The 18,794-nt window shown below is 43.4% G+C and overlaps 1 protein-coding gene across 25 annotated transcripts in view; it reads right to left on the reverse strand.

The window, feature by feature from the left end:
* The window catches only part of adgrb2 (adhesion G protein-coupled receptor B2), a 285,233-nt gene extending 272,682 nt beyond the window's left edge, over positions 1-12,551 (reverse strand). For all 25 annotated transcript variants that reach the window (XM_078175978.1, XM_078175975.1, XM_078175962.1 and 22 more), the window contains exon 1: positions 11,688-12,551. The gene's annotated coding sequence lies outside the window, so the exon portion shown is untranslated. The remainder of the gene's footprint in view (positions 1-11,687) is intronic.
* Between the last annotated feature and the right edge of the window lie 6,243 nt (positions 12,552-18,794).

The following is an 18,794-nucleotide window of genomic DNA, read 5'->3' on the forward strand; positions in this document are numbered from 1 at the left end:
AATCAGGAGCTCTCAGAGTATTCTCAGAATGTTTGTGAATATGGCCCCAGGTCTCTTTGTTCTGGAAGTGAGGAGACCTCGGTGGATAATTCGGCTCCTGGTAAAAACCTTCCAAACAGTGAACACAGAAGGAATTCTAACCAGGACTTCATGCATGGCACATGGTTTCAGCTTGTTGCAATCTGCAATCCTCGCCACTAGATGCCACTATATCCCAGACACTGCTCCTTTAAGATGGTAAAAATCGCCATGGGAAATATTTCAGCTTGAGCTTTAGTTGTGTTAGTTTGAAGTAGCTTTCTCAAATTTACCTCAAAATAGCCACATATGTTTTAAGAGTAAAGATACTTCATAACTAACAAGCTCCTATATTTGACAATGATGATGATAAATTAATGTTACTTTGGGTATGCCATTGTTTTTTGCGGCTCAAAGTAGCTGCATGGAATCTAATGAACTGCCCCAGCTGACATCACCTGGGCCTGAGACTACAGATCTGAAAATGAAGCGAGCTTAGCCCTCCTCCTCATTTCTGGTTTTAGGCTAGCTGCTCAAAACTACCTTACAGCACATCCAAATCGCCAACCCAACTGCCAGAGGTGGTGTTGAATTGTGGGTAATGTAGGCACCAGCCAGATTTTGACAGGTTAGAGGACCATACCTCTGGCTCTGATGCATCGATTTGGATCCTTTTCTTTTTCAACTGACCACCATGAGTCTGACGTTACAGGAGTGAGCTGCTGTATTGGTGGAGTATTCTATTAACAGGATGCTGCCACAAGCAGCTGCATTGTTTTGTTTTTTTTTTTACTGACCTCCTACCCAAAGTCTCCTTCACTCCCTAAATGAGTCTGTTTAACAGTATTAAGAATTACTTCATTAATAAATGCAGACTTTTATCCACTGTGGAGCCACATTTGCATGCAACATTCTCAGTACAGTCTGAAGCCATTACAGTAGCACAGCTCTCTCACTTGGTCACTTCTCCTTTTTGCTCCCTCTCTCTGAAATACTCCATTAGAAATTAGACACTGAAGGATGCATGTGGTCTTCAGAGTGCAAACAAACACCGAGACACACAATGGATCTCTTTACATTATACATTATATGATTACATGTGATGAATACAAACACTGATCGGTTGACTGATCTCCATCCAGAGATTGTAACATGTACAGAAAAAATAATTATACAGCACACACCGCCGGGATGCGGTAAGTTGTCTCTATGGTAACCCCACACTGTCGAATGTACACACCTGCCCCACAGTGATTCTTCCCAGCATGCCTCTGGGCTGGAAGCCCACCTGTCCACTCTACTGCCTCCAAAACACACAAGACATAGCTTTGACAAGCCGCTGGACCTGGGGAGGCTTTCCACAGTCAGTCAGTCAGTCCTTCAGTCAGTCAGTCACACTCTCACACACACACACACACACACACACACACACACACACATTAACACATCTCAGGCATGGATAATTGCACATGCATTAATGTACACACATATAGGACACAGACTCGCACTGAACTAATGAAACATGAAAGCTGGCAGCACATAAAAATCACAGCGTGTGTTACCCCCGAGTGCCTGGCGGATTTTTCCCTTTATTTTTTCTTGGTTTTAACTTTTATTCAAACAGGCAGGCAGAGCGCATTCCAAGTAGACATTTTATGTACAGCAACAGCCTGGGGAGTTGTAGAAGCCCTTATTCAAGGTAACAACTCGCTCTTACTTTGTCATAGATGTTCCCTCTCTTTCACCAAGGACAAGAGTGAGATGTCAGGGGGCCTCTGAGTGTTGGACAGGTTAAATATTACTACAAAATCAGGACTTTCCAGGATTGTTTCTGTAACTGACTAAGAGGTAGGAGGCATCACTGTGCATTCGTAGCGACACAAATTCACAATGCTGGCCAACAAAACGAATGGAAATGCAACTGTGATGCTGTACTCACCTCCTCTGAGTGATGCTGCTGTATAATACACATTTTTCTTTTCAAAATAAAACCCTGCAGTAGGGTCCACTTCTGTGATATCCTACTATTTCCCACTAAAAGCATTTGGATGCACAAGCCATGGTATTTACCAAGCCTGCACTCGCAACACTGGACACATGCGCACATGCACCCATCAGATCCCATTAGATCACACCACAAAGGAGTCCGGGCTCCTTCCATCTGCTCCGGCAGAGCACAGCATTCCACTTGTTGGCCTGAAAACACGAAGCGTCCTCCTCTGTGAGGAGCCATAATAGAGGCCGATGGGTGTCACAGCAGGGCACTCCGCTGATGACGAGGCCAATGTGCTAAGGCAGATGAGTCCGCGCCCTCTGAACGCCGAGTTAAGCAGTGGAACTAGCCAGCCTGCTTGTGCGTGAGCTGCAAAGGGTAGCAACTGTATGTGTATTTCTGTGGATGAAGGAAGTGTGGACACCTAGCATTACATAAGAGAAGGAAGTAAAAATAGAGAAGAGAGAGTTTTTGGAGTGTGTGCATGGTTAATGGTAAGAATATAGAGACAAACAAGTGCAATAAAAGGAGGGAGAGGCATAGAGATGAGACGGAAATTAAAAGGTAGGTCCAGTAAGTTGCTGAGAAGCAACCAAAGGAAAAGCAATTATGAAAACACGTACTGTAGCTTAGGCGATCCTTGCGGGCCCTCCCATACTGCACTATAAAACAGCAACTTTAGATGCACTGAATCAATACAATCTGCCAGCTCTTGCTCTTTCGCCGTCTCTAAGGGCCACACATTATGAAAAACATACCATAAAAGGCAAATATTACAGGAGCGTACACACACACACACATACACACACACAAGTAACAACCTCATACCGCCCAGTCATTGCTCAGCACAAACTCCTTGTTCATCTTTTCACAAAGAGAGTTATCAACACAAAAACTTATTGAATAAATGATTCTCTATGGTTGTGTTGTGGCAGTTTCTTATCCCCTGCGCGATCAATATTAATCAGAGATGTGAATTATCCCAGCCATTCAAGGCAATTAATTTGTTTTGTTTTCTCTCTCACCTCGTCCTCCTGCAACACAAACTACTTATTCCGATGGAGGCTTATTCTTTCAATTTTCTTGCCAAAAGCAGGGGCGCACCCTCAGGAGAGGCAAAACAGGCAAATATTTTGGCCCCACATAAAATAATCGAGGAAAAGGCCCCTGATGGTCACTTATATAACTATAAATCCCCTTAAACCTCCCATAAAGGCACTGTAACGTGCACCACTGCTGCACCCAGGGCCCCCTCTAACTATCATATGACAGCTGGACACTGTTAGCTAGCAACCTGTAACTATCATACATACAACATTGAGTGTAACCACACTAAAACGGGGCCCCGCCGTGCTTCTTTGCCCGGGACCTCCCAGAGTCTAGGATCGCCACTGGCCAAATAGCTTAATTAATTGTCGAGACTGACTCTATACGACCGGGGTTTTTGTTTCCTGTTGATTTTCCTTCAGCCTTAGCCTCGCCTGAACGCAGTCATGCTTATAGAGTGCCCCAAAACAAAATGGCACTCCCTGCAAATATTGACACAGTCACCCACGGCCGCGCCAAATGAATGCCACCCCAGTGACAGAGGCATCTGTGACTCCAAATGGAGCATCGCAGAGCATACAATGTAGGGGGGGCACGATATATGATGCAGAGGAGAGGAGAGGAGGAAAGTAGATACTTGGCCGTAAAAAATCTTTCACCTCTGATCCCTTTTACATCTACAGATTTTTTTTTCTCTACTAAGCAACTTCGCATCTCTCCGAACCCCACAAATCCTCATATTTCAGGATAATTTTCCTCCTCTCCCTCCCTGGCCCTCTGCCCCTTGCTAAGCGGCAGCCTTGGCTGGCAATGTCCGATGTGCAGAGAGCTGACAGCAGAGTTTCTAGATATGGCGATGAAAGTCTTAAGCCTTGTTGTGAGTGCATGTTACTGGAACGGGCTCAACCGACATCACTGATAAAGGAAGATAGCCATAACCAACCTAGAATCACACATCAACCTGGGCAAAACAAAACATATAAAAACATCCAAGACTGGAAATCACAAAAGTCAGAAGGGTAATATCTTAACAGGAAAATAGCAGGATGGATGAATGGCTATAGAGCAGAAGGAGAGAGATAGAAGGAGGAGAAGAGAGCAGGGAGCTTGTTAGGGAAAGGCCAGTGAAGGGAAGGAAGTGTGTGTTTGTGTGTTAGGGGGGTGTCAGAGGAACAATGGCCCAGCCAGGGTGCAGTGATCCAGGCAAGAGCAAGCTGTCGCCTGTCCCCCACTCCATATGCACTATTTATACAGCATGCATGTGTGCACACTGCAAACACACACACGTGCCTCTATCACTGTGTGTACTGTGTTTTCTCCCTCCCGCTGCGTGTGTGTTAATGTACGCTCTTGCATGTTTACCCATCAGAGTTGCTTGAGTGAAAGTGAGATGTGAAATAGAGAGATAGGTGAGAGGGAGGTTTGTGTGTGTGTGTGTGTGTGAGAGAGAGAGAGAGAGAGAGACAGGGAGATAGATTTGGCATCCCCAGCATTAGTGGATGACGTGTGGGCGGATATTGAAGATGTTATTAGTATCACATTTACAGGCCTTATAAAACTGCCACAGAACTGGCTGGTTTTCATACATCTTCGGCTGATATGTGTCACACTGTCATTTGCGTTGCATTTCCAGCAGCTGCTCAGATGATCATTCAATGATAGCGCAGTCATTACGTGCAGTCTCATTTCTCTGTCCCATTTAACCTTCCTGCTGTGCGCCGGTCAAAATTGACCAATTTCATTATTTAATTCCGTAATAAATGTGATTTTTTTCATGTAATTGCCATCAGATTTCCTTCACACTCAATATTCAAGGAGTAAAGTTTTTGTATTATGTTCATATCAATGTCCCCCTCTAATCAAAAGTGTGTTATGTATGTCCCAAAAATGTCTGACCTTGACTATACTGACCTGTATCTGTGCAGAGTTTGTCACTTGAGAGATGTTTTGACATTCCTCTACTGAAGGCAATGTATTTGCACTTCCCTAATATCTGAGATTCAAACATAGCCTGGGCGAGATATATTAGGCATGTCACTAATACGTCAGTCAATCACTGTTAAACATGGAAAACATGTAAATAGCGTTGTGGCATAACCCAGCCATATGTATTGGGGAGTTTAAAAGGGATTCACAAGATAAGTGACCTGTACTTAGATGGAGTGTTTAAGTCTTTTTCACGACTCATACAAAAATATGATCCAGACTATAAAGGTAAGTTTGGGAAGTATTTACAAACATGGAGCTGTATCACAACGGGTGAATTCATTCAAGGTAAGAACCAAGAGTTACTTGGTGCAGCACACAGGGCAGATATGTTCTACAAAATCTTCTGTGGGTTACCAAAAGATATTTGTAAAAATCTGAGGATCATTTGGCAGAAAGACCTAGGGCGTGAAATAAGCAATGAGAAATGGTTGAAAATAGTATAAAATACATGGAAATATATAAAGTAGGCAGGAAGAGACTCCTTCTAATTTGTACAGGATGGGTCTACTGGCTAATGATTTATGTTGGAAATGTCAGACAGAAACCGGAACAATTCTTCATGCAATCCAGGACTGGTTAACCTATATTGGTAAAAAGTTGTGGATGACATAGGGAAGTGGTTGGGTACGACGGTACCTACATCACCAAGATTAAGCCTCATGTGGGACTAAACAGAGTTACCGAATGTATCAGAGTATGACCTTGTTGTGATCAACGTAGGGGTCGTCACAGCTGCTCGAGTGATCCTCTGGAATGTATGTTAGCAATTTCGTCATATGAGCACATGTTAGCTAGGGTTAGCAATAAAGTTGAAAGCTTTAAGAGGTCACGGGCAGGCTTTTTTTGTTTGTAAAATGTCTGCTGAACCGTAGCGATCAGTTGTACCGCCGTGGTTGCTAAATGACTATTGTGGGTATGAGAATGTGAAGCTAACAGGTGCCTGTGGAAATGTTGAGTTCCAACAGTACAGTTGGTTTGTTCAGATTTGACTGAATAGACCAAATTTGAATTATGTTCTCCCCGTGTCAGTGTGGGTTTCCTCCAGGTACTCCAGCTTCCTCCCACAGTCCAAAGACACGCAGGTTAACTGGTGACTCTAAATTGTCCGTAGGTGTGAATGTGAGTGTGAATGGTTGTCTGTCTCTATGTGTCAGCCCTGTGATAGTCTGGCGACCTGTCCAGGGTGTACCCCGCCTCTTGCCCAATATCAGCTGGGATAGGCTCCAGCCCCCCAACCCCCAACAGGATAAGCTGTTATGGAAAATGAACAGATAGAGGAACAGACTTTGACACAACACCGGCAAAGAAACCTGAATCCTCCAGTGCATAGTGGGCTTGTCAGTACAGAGCAGAGCAGAGTTAGCATTAGCATCAAGAAGGTTTTGAAAGCAAATATGGGGTGGGCAGTTTTTGGATGTAAACTGGACCCTGGAGTTTCCTTCCACTGTCTACCAATAAACCCATCGTAGCAGATACTACTATATGTTTAACAACCATTTATGCTGTGTCAACCACTGTTAATTAGCCTGCAAGCTAATAAGCTAACAAAGACCATAAATAAAAAATCTCACCACTATAACAATTCCTGCAACAGTCAGATATCTCACTTCTAACTTCATGGGACCCAGAAATCATGTTCTGACTCTTTACTCCTGAACAAAGAAAACCTTGCATTCTCCTACAACATGACATCTTGCTACACTGATCAGCTCTTATACAGCAGCTTTAGGCAGCATGTACAGCTTCTCCATCCTAGCAACATGTCATTCTAAGGTTTTGCCGCAATCAGCAAGCATCTGACTGTGACTGTGAATAAGGCACTTGATCTCATTGAGAAAATCCGGCCTGGAGCCTCAAGAAGCTTCCCGTGAGGAGGCTCCTGCTAAAGAGCTAGAGAGATCTCTGGAGATGTCCGCAGACACTGGCCTCGGCTAGATTGGCAAGGAGCACACAAACCCAGAGCGGAGGGTTCTGCTTCTGGAACAACTCCAGCCGAAAAACAAAAAACACAAAACCACAAACAATAAGATGGCAGATCTGCACCCTGAGACTGAGAGATATGAAAAGCAGCATTGTGGGCCACAAAGGCAGTTTGTTCTTTTGCAAGCTACAGGCTATCACTGCAAATCATGAACTCTCTCACACACATGTACCATCAGAACTCACATTCAACAAAGTAAAATAAGGACGTTTGTTCATTACTATAATAACTTACAGATTCTGGACAGCATTTTTCAAAAAACGAATGTTCAGGTGTGTTTTCTTCATCTATAAACCACACTGGTCAGTCGTACATTAGATGCCAATATGATGCAAATTACAGACTCTGGAAGTCTTTGCTAGCAGACCATGTCCTTTAAAGGGGAACGCCAACAAAATTAAGAACTCTAGTGAATTATTTCCACGGCCCAGGAAAGTTCAATCAGTATTTGTCAACAGGAGCTCCTCTCTCTCAAAGCCAGAGGCACATAAGTAAATCTCAAATATGCTTTATTCTGCTCTGATGTTCTTATTTCTGAAACAGAAAATGTACCCATATACTCAGAACATTCCTCTGGGTGCTCCCAGTTTCATCTATAACGTCTTCCCCAGTTTATTGTCAGTGGAGCAGCTCCAACTTTATACACTATGACATCACAAATTTGAGCTTTAGCACTCTAGCTTTTGGATTTATGTGAGAGCTGCTCATGCTAGCTATTATTTTTGGACTGTCTTACATATAGGAATAACATTTATGAATTCAAAGAATGGGCATAGTTCTCAGTCAAAGTTTAAACTTGTCCAGTCAGTAAAAGTCACTTAAAACTAGTTTAAAAATTACAGAAGAGAGACTGAGATTCTGGTGTTGTGTTTGATAAGATTTGAGACTCTGTACTGGAATACTTTCAGGGCGTAGACTAATAACATTTTTAGACAACCACCTTGCTATGTATATTTCTCCTGCAATATTAGTTGACTAATCGATGACTGATCGACTATTAAAATAATCTGTGACTATTTAAGTTGTCGACTAATCGGTTTGAGTCATTTTTCATAGAAAAGTACTATAAAAGTACCCCAAAGTACTCTTATAGCAGCTTCTTATGTTCAAATATTGGCAGCTTTACACACTCTCCCATGACGGTGATCTAAAACCCTTTGGTGTGAGTACAAAACAAGACATTAGATGACATAATTTTGGAGTTTGGGAAAGACAGACTGACATTTCTCAACATTTTAACACGTTTCAATAAAATGATGAGTCGACTAATTGAAGAAATAATCGACAGATTAGTCGGCAATGAAAATAATTGTTAGTTGCAGCCCTATTGTATACATATTTTTTGTATCCACTTTTGACAACACACTGTTCCATATATTATGCTCTACCTGCTGGCTTTGTTTTCCTGTTTTCTGTGCTCTAAAAATCAATAAACATCCATATATACATAAATTACAGAAGAACATATTTTCTCACTTAGCCCTAGAGATATCTAGCTGTATGCCTTTGGTTTGACTTGACCAGGTTTCGAGTTACATGTCTCTAAGGTTCCACGACCACCCCGAACTGAATGGAGTTTTGTTTGTGATGCTCAGACTATTGGACACTACTTGGACAACCCCTGACATTCATTCTCACTGGTCAGAAATCCAATTGGTGGAGATTTGCTTTGACTAATGAGCCTTGTCATTTACCTCGCTGACCTTATACAGTATACCTTAGTGTTCCAGATCTTGGTTGCTGGGTCTTGGATACACCAACGCCAAGCTCCCTCCCCTCCACTCAGCCTCACTAACGGAGTTATTTAGTAAGTTCAGTGTGCCCGACAGTTTTGGCAGCAGAATGCCTGGTTTTGCATTGAGTTGAGAAAGTTTTGTTAAATCAATATGTGTGGTGTGTTTTCTGCACTTGGGTCTAGTTAGGCAATGATTCTTGTTTTAATCCAGGACGCCTCAAAAACAAAATTCTTGAAATCCGGCCAAATGAATCCAAAACTATTTGGCTTGATACCACAAGCAGTTTATGGATTTCTTTTTTTATTTGTAAAACTGGATGAAGTAGGTTGGGTGCACTTTTATCATCTAAATTAAGGCAGAGGAAGCAATTAAAGAAGTTTTATGGTTTTAAACTAAATTACATAATCTCATTTAAGTCTCTTATTTCTTCAACAGGAACACAAGGGTTAGAAATATGGATCAAAACATGGGTATGTTTTTCTCATTGGTAATTACTGGGTGGCACATTGTGTTACCGACTGTAAATTAATCAAAATGAGTCAAAATTATAGATCTATTTTTCCTCATTATAACCAAAAGCAGAAAATCCTCAGAACTTTATCTGTAGGCCAGATTTTAAAAAAGATCATACTGATGCAGCATCAAGAACCGATGTTCTGTGAGCTCATTAGTCACTGCTTCACATGTTCTCAGAATGAACATAATACACATCCTTTGAATGGATACCACAAGCAGGCTGGAAACTTTCGGTTGCTAATGATGCAATGTAAGCCCCAGAGACTCTGCCACAGCTCTACTGAACCGATTCCCCTGACCAGCCTTTGTCCTCTGTACAGCAGGGTTAAGAAGGAGCCTTCCCTCACATCCAACTCATCAGCCATCACCCATGGGTTGCTCATCTCTGCTAAAAGGGGACACGGCCCTGCCGGCTCCATTAGTTCCGACAGCAGCCCCGAGAAATAAAACAAACGAGGTTATTCACTGCGTTTAAAAAAGAGGAGGCGATGTTGTGGATATTCAGTGCTTACATCCAGGTTGGAGGCAGGGAAATGAAAAATGAGTATCCCTGTAATACTACTCTGTGGTCATAATGTACAGCTTTCTTGTGGTTTTGTTTCTTAAAAATCCATCACATGACCACTGGACTTCCTCTCCAGAACATGAGTAATGCCACAGGCTAAATCTGACCTGTTAATCCAAATCTCAAATGGTGCCAAGAAGCAAAGAGACAGTCACTGCTCATGAATCAGTGTCCCTGTTAAATACCCTACACCAGTTCACCCACAGGCTGCTGCAGCAGAGTCTGGCTCGACTCAGAGCTGGAATAAGTAGAATATTGTCGGAAATTGTTCAACATGCCACAGATGGCTACTTGGGGAATAAAAATAATCGAGGTCGCTGCTGCCATGCGTGTTACGCGCCATTATTTAACGGGGTTTGATGGTAGCGATGGGAGTTTGTTTTGAGGAGCGTGCGGAGGGAGCACACACACGCACACACACACACACACACACACACACACACACACTGCATGTTCAACAGATGGATAGAAAAGAGAGACACACACAGAGAGATAGAGGATGCTCGGAGGCTCCTTTGCACTCCCGTTGTCGCGTCCCGGTTGTCATTCTCGTTCAGCGTCACCGGAGCCACCTGCTCGCTACCGGGGAGGAGGGTGTGTGTGTGTGGGGGGGGGACACCGTCTAAGGTACCGTTTCCTCAGACTCGATAAAGGCCCCCACATACTTATCATTCCCGTGAAAATAACACGGAGGAGACTGAGAGGAGGTTGGTAACAAGAAGCGGCACTGCGGCAGACGCACGCCACAGTCAGAGGCGCCCACAAATAAACCGGACCTCAGTGCGTGATCAGGTAGCTTTCAAAGGGCTTTCTGTTGCGTGGGTGAGATGCCAGTACGGATGTAAGTCAAGCGAGCGCCCCCCCCACTTCCCCTCTGCCCCCCCCCCCCCCCCCCCCCCCAAATCCCCAGTGCACGCTCACTGGCGTCTTTGGTACATCCTGGCTCTTTAGCATTCAACCGGAGAAGGCACCCACTCACCCAGGCGCACAGTGCGCACAGGCGGGAAGAAACATCAGCATCAGCCCCAATAACCCGGCGCTATGCGTGAACCAGGCCACGGAGGAGACATCCTCCACGCCGAGAGGCATCTCCAGCCATTAGGGGCACTGTTACAGGAGCTCCGGTGCGGGTGGAGGAGCTCTAATTTAGAAATGTTATCCTAAACTCAAAATGGCATCGTGGAAAACCCCCATAAGAGAGAAGAGAACACCATCATTGTGCGTGCTTGTGCGTGTGTGTGTGTGTTGGCGAGGGGGGGAGGCGGCGGACGTGAGCATGTGAATGCGTTGAGAGAGAGGCGAGCCAGTATGGAAGGTGGAAATAAAAGTGTCTGTGCAGGGAATGTGCGCACAATGTGCTGTGTGTGTGCGTGAGTGAGTGTGTGTGTGTGTATGTGTGTGTGTGTTTCTTTTGGCCACTGCGCAAAGTTACAGGTCTGCCAGCGGCTTTAGAGGCAATCATACAGCTCCCTGTGTCTCCAGCTGAGGGATTCAGCATTCAGGGGGCTTCTGCTTTCCACCTGTGCTCAACTAATGGGCTGTAATTCAACTGCTGAGATGTATTTGGGGGGTTTTTCTGGGACCGGCACTTCCGTTCAGGTTCACAGATCACACATCCCCGCGGATAGCAGCCCATAGATACACTTGGTGATAATGGTACAAACGAGGGTCCAGTTTCTGTCAATCTGAGACTCTATGCGTCATTAAAACTACACTTTACACAAGGATTTCAAGAATGAAATAAATAAATCAGCCGGCATACTGCAAAGCGATCTGCAGGCGCAAAGAAACAGTCCAACGGTTTCCTACAGAGATACTGAGTTTAATAGATAGATACATTACCTGATCGCTGTCAGCAGTAGTTATTTGATGCGACGGCTATTCCCCGATCGGTTCCGTGGATACAAATTAAGTTTCCCATCCATGGCACGTCTCAGATGGAGAGGAGAGACTATCATTCATTCACCCTCGCTGCTGCGCGGATTCTTCTCCCCACAAATGTTCTCTGCGAGGCATCCCACTTCTGCGTCTCCGACACGGACCAAGAAAAATATAGATACAAAATAAGTGTGGAAAATAAATGAATGGAAAATAAGGAGGGATCGCTAAGGACATGAAATCATAAAGTAGCCATAGATCAAACCAAAGAACGGAACAGAAGAACGCAAAAAAAGGCAATGCAGAAAAAAATATAAAAATAAAAAAGAAGAGGGGACGTCGGTTTTACAGATGTCCAGTTTTGTTAGAAAAAATAATAAATCCACGTCATATAATCTCCATGGTTTTGCGCATATAGGCAGGCTGTATATTCCAATGCAATGAGAGGACGCGCTCACAGGCAGCAGAGCCGCAGCAGCAGGGGCTGAGTGGGATAACGGCTCTTTTTAATACTGATGCCCGGTACTCCAAGTCCAAGGAAGCTCTTCATCTGAAGCAGAGATTGAAACAGAGACAACGAGGGAGGGGGAAGGAAAAAAAAGATATATATATATATTTATATTAAAAAAACATCTTACTCCGGTTACTGCCCCTATTCTTTCCTCTTCCCCGTCAGAGGCTGAAATGTGTCTGTGGCTCTCGCCTGCTCTGGCATTTGGGATAGGTATCCACAGGCAGCGGCTCACAGTCGGGCATCTGGCTCCCCTGCAGTCGCTTCACAAGCGGAGGACAGAGATGCGCGCCCTCGCTGCCCTCCGCCGGGGATCCGTCAGGCGCGTTCACAACGGAACCCTTCCTCCCTCCCGCTCTTCCTACCCCAACTACCATCGCCCGTGGTGACGTCAGCACGCGCAGTTTCCAAATACAGCAAGTGACACATACAGAGATGTGTTGAAATTCGCACACTTGGGGCACGTAATTGTAACATGGACCACGTTTTCTTTCATCAGCCATCAGTCCAACATAACAAGGCTACTTCTGCAGTATGTCTGTGTAAAGGACTAATGAGTGCGGAACTTCAATCCAAACCAATTTAATTAAACATCTTCACAGGGCCGTGCAGAGACCTTTACAGGGACGGGGGCCCAGAGTTAAAAAAGGGGGCACATGGAATCATATTTTAAAACACCATGCACTGATTTCCAGTGATTTACAGCATAACCTGTTGAATATAGCAACCAATATTTAGACAGGATTTAACATAAACTCTTACAATAAACCTCATCATACTGAATCACTGTCCCACAGGGACTATGTATGTAAGTATGAGCAAGTTATGAATCTGTTATAGTGTCATTTGAGCTGATTTTCCCTTTAAATCCCTCATAAACTGTACAGTAAAATCACATAGACAAAATTAGGGTGATCCTGAACAGGAATCATTTTAAAATTCCATATAAACTCTTCAATATTTTGCTTGAAATACATTTCTAACATGAGGAAACTTGTGTATTTTGAGGCGACTTCTTTTTTATTTCTTAAAAACTGCACTGTAAAAGCAGTTAGGACCACTGTTGAACTAATGTTGCATAACTAATGCACAATTTCAGAGCCCAGTCTTACACCAAAGTCGTCGAAATCCAGCGCTTGGGCAGTGATTTTCGGCTCCAACGAAAAAAGATACGTGGCTGGTTGCCATTATAGTTTAACGGCACCTGCGGTGTCAGAGGGAAACTCGGCAGGACAAGGATGAAAGTTAAGGCAGTGAAAAGTCCGACTGGGGCTGGTGGGAGGGGTGGTGGATGGGTCCAACAAACACTGACTTTCACCGGGGAGAGCGGTGTTGACGTCCCGTAAGATTCTAAAGCCAAACTCTATTATTTTTTCCTAAACCCAACCACGCGCTTTTTGTTGTTGAAGGGGAAAAAAACGTAAATTTTGCATTTATGTCGAAAGAGACTGACAGCGGTAAAGTGGTTAGCATTGTCGCCTGACAGCAAGAGGGTTCCTGGTTCGAACCCAGGATAGGGGAGCCCTTCTGTGCAGAATTTACATGTTCTCCTTGTGTCAGCGTGGGTTTTCTCCGGGTACTCCAGCTTCCTCCCACAGTCCAAAGACATGCAGGTTAATTGGTGACTCTAAATCGTCCGTAAGTGTGAATGTGAGTGTGAATGGTTGTCTGTCTCTATGTGTCAGCCCTGTGATAGTCTGGCGACCTGTCCAGGGTGTACCCCGCCTCTCGCCCAATGTCAGCTGGGATAGGCTCCAGTTTCCTGCGGCCTCCAACAGGATAAGTGGTTACGGAAAATGAATGACTAAATGAATGTATGTTAACGTTAAATTTCCTGTGGAAACAGAAGTGTTTCTTGAAAGAAGGCAATGCATGTAACAGGCAGAACTTGACATGGTGTCCCAGAACAACAACAACCACCAACGCACCCAGGGTACCTTGCAAGTCGTATGTGGACGTGGAAAGTCCATGACCAAGCACGTCAATTTGTGACTACTGTAGGTCGGAGTGAGAATCTGTTAAATTTGAAGGCGACGCACTGTAACTCTGATACTATAAACATAACATAATCTATCACACAAATGAAGGCAGTGTGGTTGCACTGTGGGCCGAGGGGTGGGGGGCCCATAGAGAGAGTGGAGCCTCCAACAGTGTGTTGGGTGGAGAAGGGGCCCTTATGAGTGATTGCCACCTATTTTCAAAAAACTCTCCATCATGTTTCTTTTTTCTTTTTTTGTAAAACAGTCAGCAGCATCTACAACCAAAGTATATGCTTATTCTGTAAGTATAAATCACCTTTTAAAATTGTTAAATTAAACGAATAATTTCTGATTTTCTGAGGTATTTTTTGTTATATACAGATTGTAATGATGATTGTTGGGTAATATGTATGTTGATGTTATTCAATGTCAAGTCTCGGACCATATGATGAGACGATATGTGCGCAATAGTGTGCACCCTGGCCTATTGTAACTACTTTACGCCACTGCAGCTGAGTGTCTGTTTCCAGGGTTGCAACGATAAACGTCTCTGCATATATGCTTTGAAGGGCAGGATCTTGACCGCCCTACCCCCCACACGTGTCTGTATTTTCACATAGCTGTGATGACATAAAAACACCCACTATGCAAACAGTGCTAATACTTACTTTGTTCTTTTATATTGCTGACAGATGTCCCTGTTAGCTCTTCTGTCCCTCTGCCAGAAATATCACAAAACAGACAAGACATTTAGCTCCATTTATGCTTTCACTGCCAGTCCTGCAGAGCCAGATACAGCTAAAATACCAATTTATACAAACACGCAGTTATCCCACTTCAATGTTTCCATGGCTTCAGATTTCAAACCTACATCACAAACATCCTCCATAGGGTAGATGATGTGATTAGATTTTGGAGGTACCTTGCAGCATATATTTGCATATGGATGAGTTAAAGTGGTGGGACATTAGTCAGCTCAAGTGCTTCCTTTGAAAGCTTGGAGGTGGAGGAGAAGCTGTGGCGGTGCAGCTCTTCTCATGTAGAGAGATTACCAACCATCCATAAACTCATCCATCATCTATTTTGCAGTCTTCTTGCAGCTCTGTAACTAATCATCCATTTTTGGGCACAATTAAAGTTATTAAATTACTCTTGTTCTTTGATTGCTATACTCGACTTTTGCCTCATTAGGAACTACGGCGCGGACGGATGAAAGCTTCTGTAGTTGGAGTTTCTTTTTTTTATTTTTATTAATGAACAGTCAACAACTCGGCGCTACGCTCGCAGTCCAGAGAAAGACAGGGGAACAGTGTGTGAAAATGGAGTCCGTATCTCTGAAGACAAAAGTGGACAGTATTACTTTCACAACCCAGATTTGAAAATTGCTCACCATTGGGCTCGGTGAACACAGCGGCAGATGATACAGAGAAAAATAGAAGCTATCATGGGACTGTGTCTGCCAGATTACAGCGTTTCAAAGCCCGTGTATTAACTATGAAACCCGCAGGTACTGCAAGTCCATATATTTGCCTTAAAAGTGAGGGAACGTTTTTCTCTACTCCTACATATTATGTGACTCATTGGAGATTTCCTTTATCTCTGCTCGTATTTATTTATATGTAAATACAGCCTGGGTTGATTTTCTTAACTTTTCATGACTATTTTACATTTGGAAATATGCTACATATTTGCTGCAGGGCTTAAAGGGTTGCATCAGTTCATTGAGTCAATGCATTGCATTACAGACGTCTATTTGTAATCACCAAATGATGATTCTGTGTGTGTGTGTGATTAATAGAGACAACCATATGAAGTGTGAATAAATGGTCCTGTATTATGTGAAATGTCTGGACTCTTAGTGTCTTAACTCTGCTCAAGATTAATAGAGAGGAACTCAGACTTTTTCCTGCATGTACCACTGTCAAAAGATCTGCCAATGATAATTCTCTCTCTTCTCCACAGCTCTTGTAAGCTACTTTCTATGAACAGTTTGCTATTCGCCTGAGAGAATTCTGCAGAGAATCAAATTTGTGGCTCCCCAAATTGGACCAAATGAAAGCACAAAGCAGATCAAAAGGGAGACTGTCTGGGACTGTAATAATCATGCTCATTTATTAGCATTAGAATATGCCATCACAACCATTACTCCAGCTACATATACTGGTGAAAAAAAATTCTCCGCTCGCCACCTTTAATTCACTTACTGTCAGAAATTTCTCTTTAAGATTTATCATTTCCAGTGAATAAGTGTAAAGGGATTCTGATAAGGTTAACTACTCTAATAGAAGGCACACTACAGATAATGCTCGCACGTTCCTCTCCTCTCCATACTAAATGTCCAGGATGGTCTGCAGACATCACTCAGACATGACATCCTCACATCTTCATACATCAACCAGTTGGCAAGATGGCACCTCAGAATAACAGCATCACTAGGAAGGGAGATTTTTCATCAGCTGCAACAGCCTATTTTGCAACATTCTTGGCAGAGACAGAATAATCATGTTGTCGGGACTATAAATGTTTCCCTGTGCTGGGGATGGTTGGCAGGTGCTTCAAGCGTGTGTCTCTGCACTGGAGTGAAGTCAATCCATGGCAAGATGTTGGATGCGATGTAGAGGGCTGAGAGTACAATGTTGAAAATGATTTTTAACTTGATGTATTTGTTTGTATGGAAAAAAAGTGACATATTAGAGAACACTCCTCATGGACATCCTTCATGAAATCATGTCATTGAACCTATCCCTTGGACTTGAAGTATTTACTAGTTTAGTATGAAGCCTTTTGTATAATATAGACCCTTTTACTGTTAAAGGGTATGACTTTATTTGGTGGGCGGGACTTAGCTGGAGGCAAAAATTTAGCTAGTGCTAGCTAGCAAGTTCTGTTGAGTTGTTTTAGACAATGGCGGAAGATGATGTGAGTGGTGCATTAAGAAATACTCATTCCAAGTGTTGGAGTGCACTAACTGGACTTTTCGTAAATTCAGAGCACTGTCTGAATGTACTGTTCTGTTATTCAGAGCACCACACTCTCAGAGTGTCAGAGCACAATCTGGGCACTCTGTCTGGGGAGACGGAACAGCAGAGCGCCAAGCGCACTGACGTCGATTTATATAGAAATATAACGCTCCGTGTCTTCGACCAACAAGGCTTTTATTTTAGTGTAGCGCATCTGACTGAATGTACAAACGCACCATGTCAGGTCACTCACTCTTGGGACCGCGAGTGTTACTTGAATAAGTAAACACTGACCAACAGGACCAGACTGGCCGACCTGTATGCTCTCACTCAGTGGATGGATGATGTCACAGGAAGCTTTATGGTTGATTGCTACCCCAATCTTACAAAGGAGGATGACACTTGAACAGTTTCCTCCAGTTTGTTTTGCTATCGAAACTAACGTTAGCTAATCCAATATTCCTTTTAATACCTCCCCTGGTTTCTGATGAGGTGGACATGATAACCCTTTATACACATAACGTCATTCATCCCTAGAACAGGAAATACTTTTCCCTAACCTGATGATTGCCTCCGACCAGTCCTTTCGTCTTATCGCATTTAACCATCATTGTCTTTGTTGACGGGCAGTGGCGGCTGGTATGTGATGAAATTTAAGTTTTGAGCCATGACTCCTTCTATTCTGGCTCCCAATAACACATCAAGACGACATTTTAGGACTCCTGTGTAGGTAAAGCCCTGTGGTGGAGAGTGGTGTTTGCCTCTAGCTAATGAAATTACGTCATTGTGACGCTGGAGGGGTCTTTAAGATATATCTACAATCCTTACCTTGCCTTGAGTGAGAACCATTACTGTTGCTGGTTTGTGAAGCGAACTGAGACACTGGACTAACTGGGATATTTGGCTGTCGAAATGAATGACTACTCTCACCATACTGGCTACCTCGTGTGACTTTATTACTCTAATAAATAGTGATGGGGAAGCTAAAATAGTGGCAAAATCAGAGTTGGATGATAGACAAGAATGCAGAGTATGCCAGGTTTGTAGCAATTTCAGCACCATGGACAGCTCATCAAAGCTTAGAGATCATGGTTTTAGTGACACATACACACACGCGCTGCGAAACACGCACACAGAGTAGCCCTCATACACAGAAAATCTTTGGAAGATTTCAGCACCATGGAGAGCTCCATCACTATCACAGAGAGACATGGAAGGTAATTTGGAGCCCATTTACACACATTTGGACACAGACAGACAGGAAGACAGTCAGTCAGACACACACACAAATACACACACATACTATATAGAGCTGATTGAGCCAGTTTGAGGACAGCACAGAGATTGAGACCTTCTTTGTAAACCATAGTTATGAGATTGAATTCTATTAAACCAATGGGAAATTCTCTAAACATAAATTTTCCACTGTATTTTTTTTCTTCCTTTGAAAAAGAGGAAGAGAAACAAAGCCTTTTAAAAACCTCTGCTGGATATCAATAGTCTTCACCCTGGTTTAAAAATCAAAGCTCTTACGCACAAACGCAGAATTTCTTTGCTCAGGGTTAATTACCGGATGACTTTGTCTTCCATGTGCAGAAAATTTTTATAACTCTGAGAATAA

Source organism: Epinephelus lanceolatus, chromosome 16 (assembly GCF_041903045.1).
Source record: "Epinephelus lanceolatus isolate andai-2023 chromosome 16, ASM4190304v1, whole genome shotgun sequence".
Taxonomy (NCBI): Eukaryota; Metazoa; Chordata; class Actinopteri; order Perciformes; family Serranidae; genus Epinephelus; species Epinephelus lanceolatus.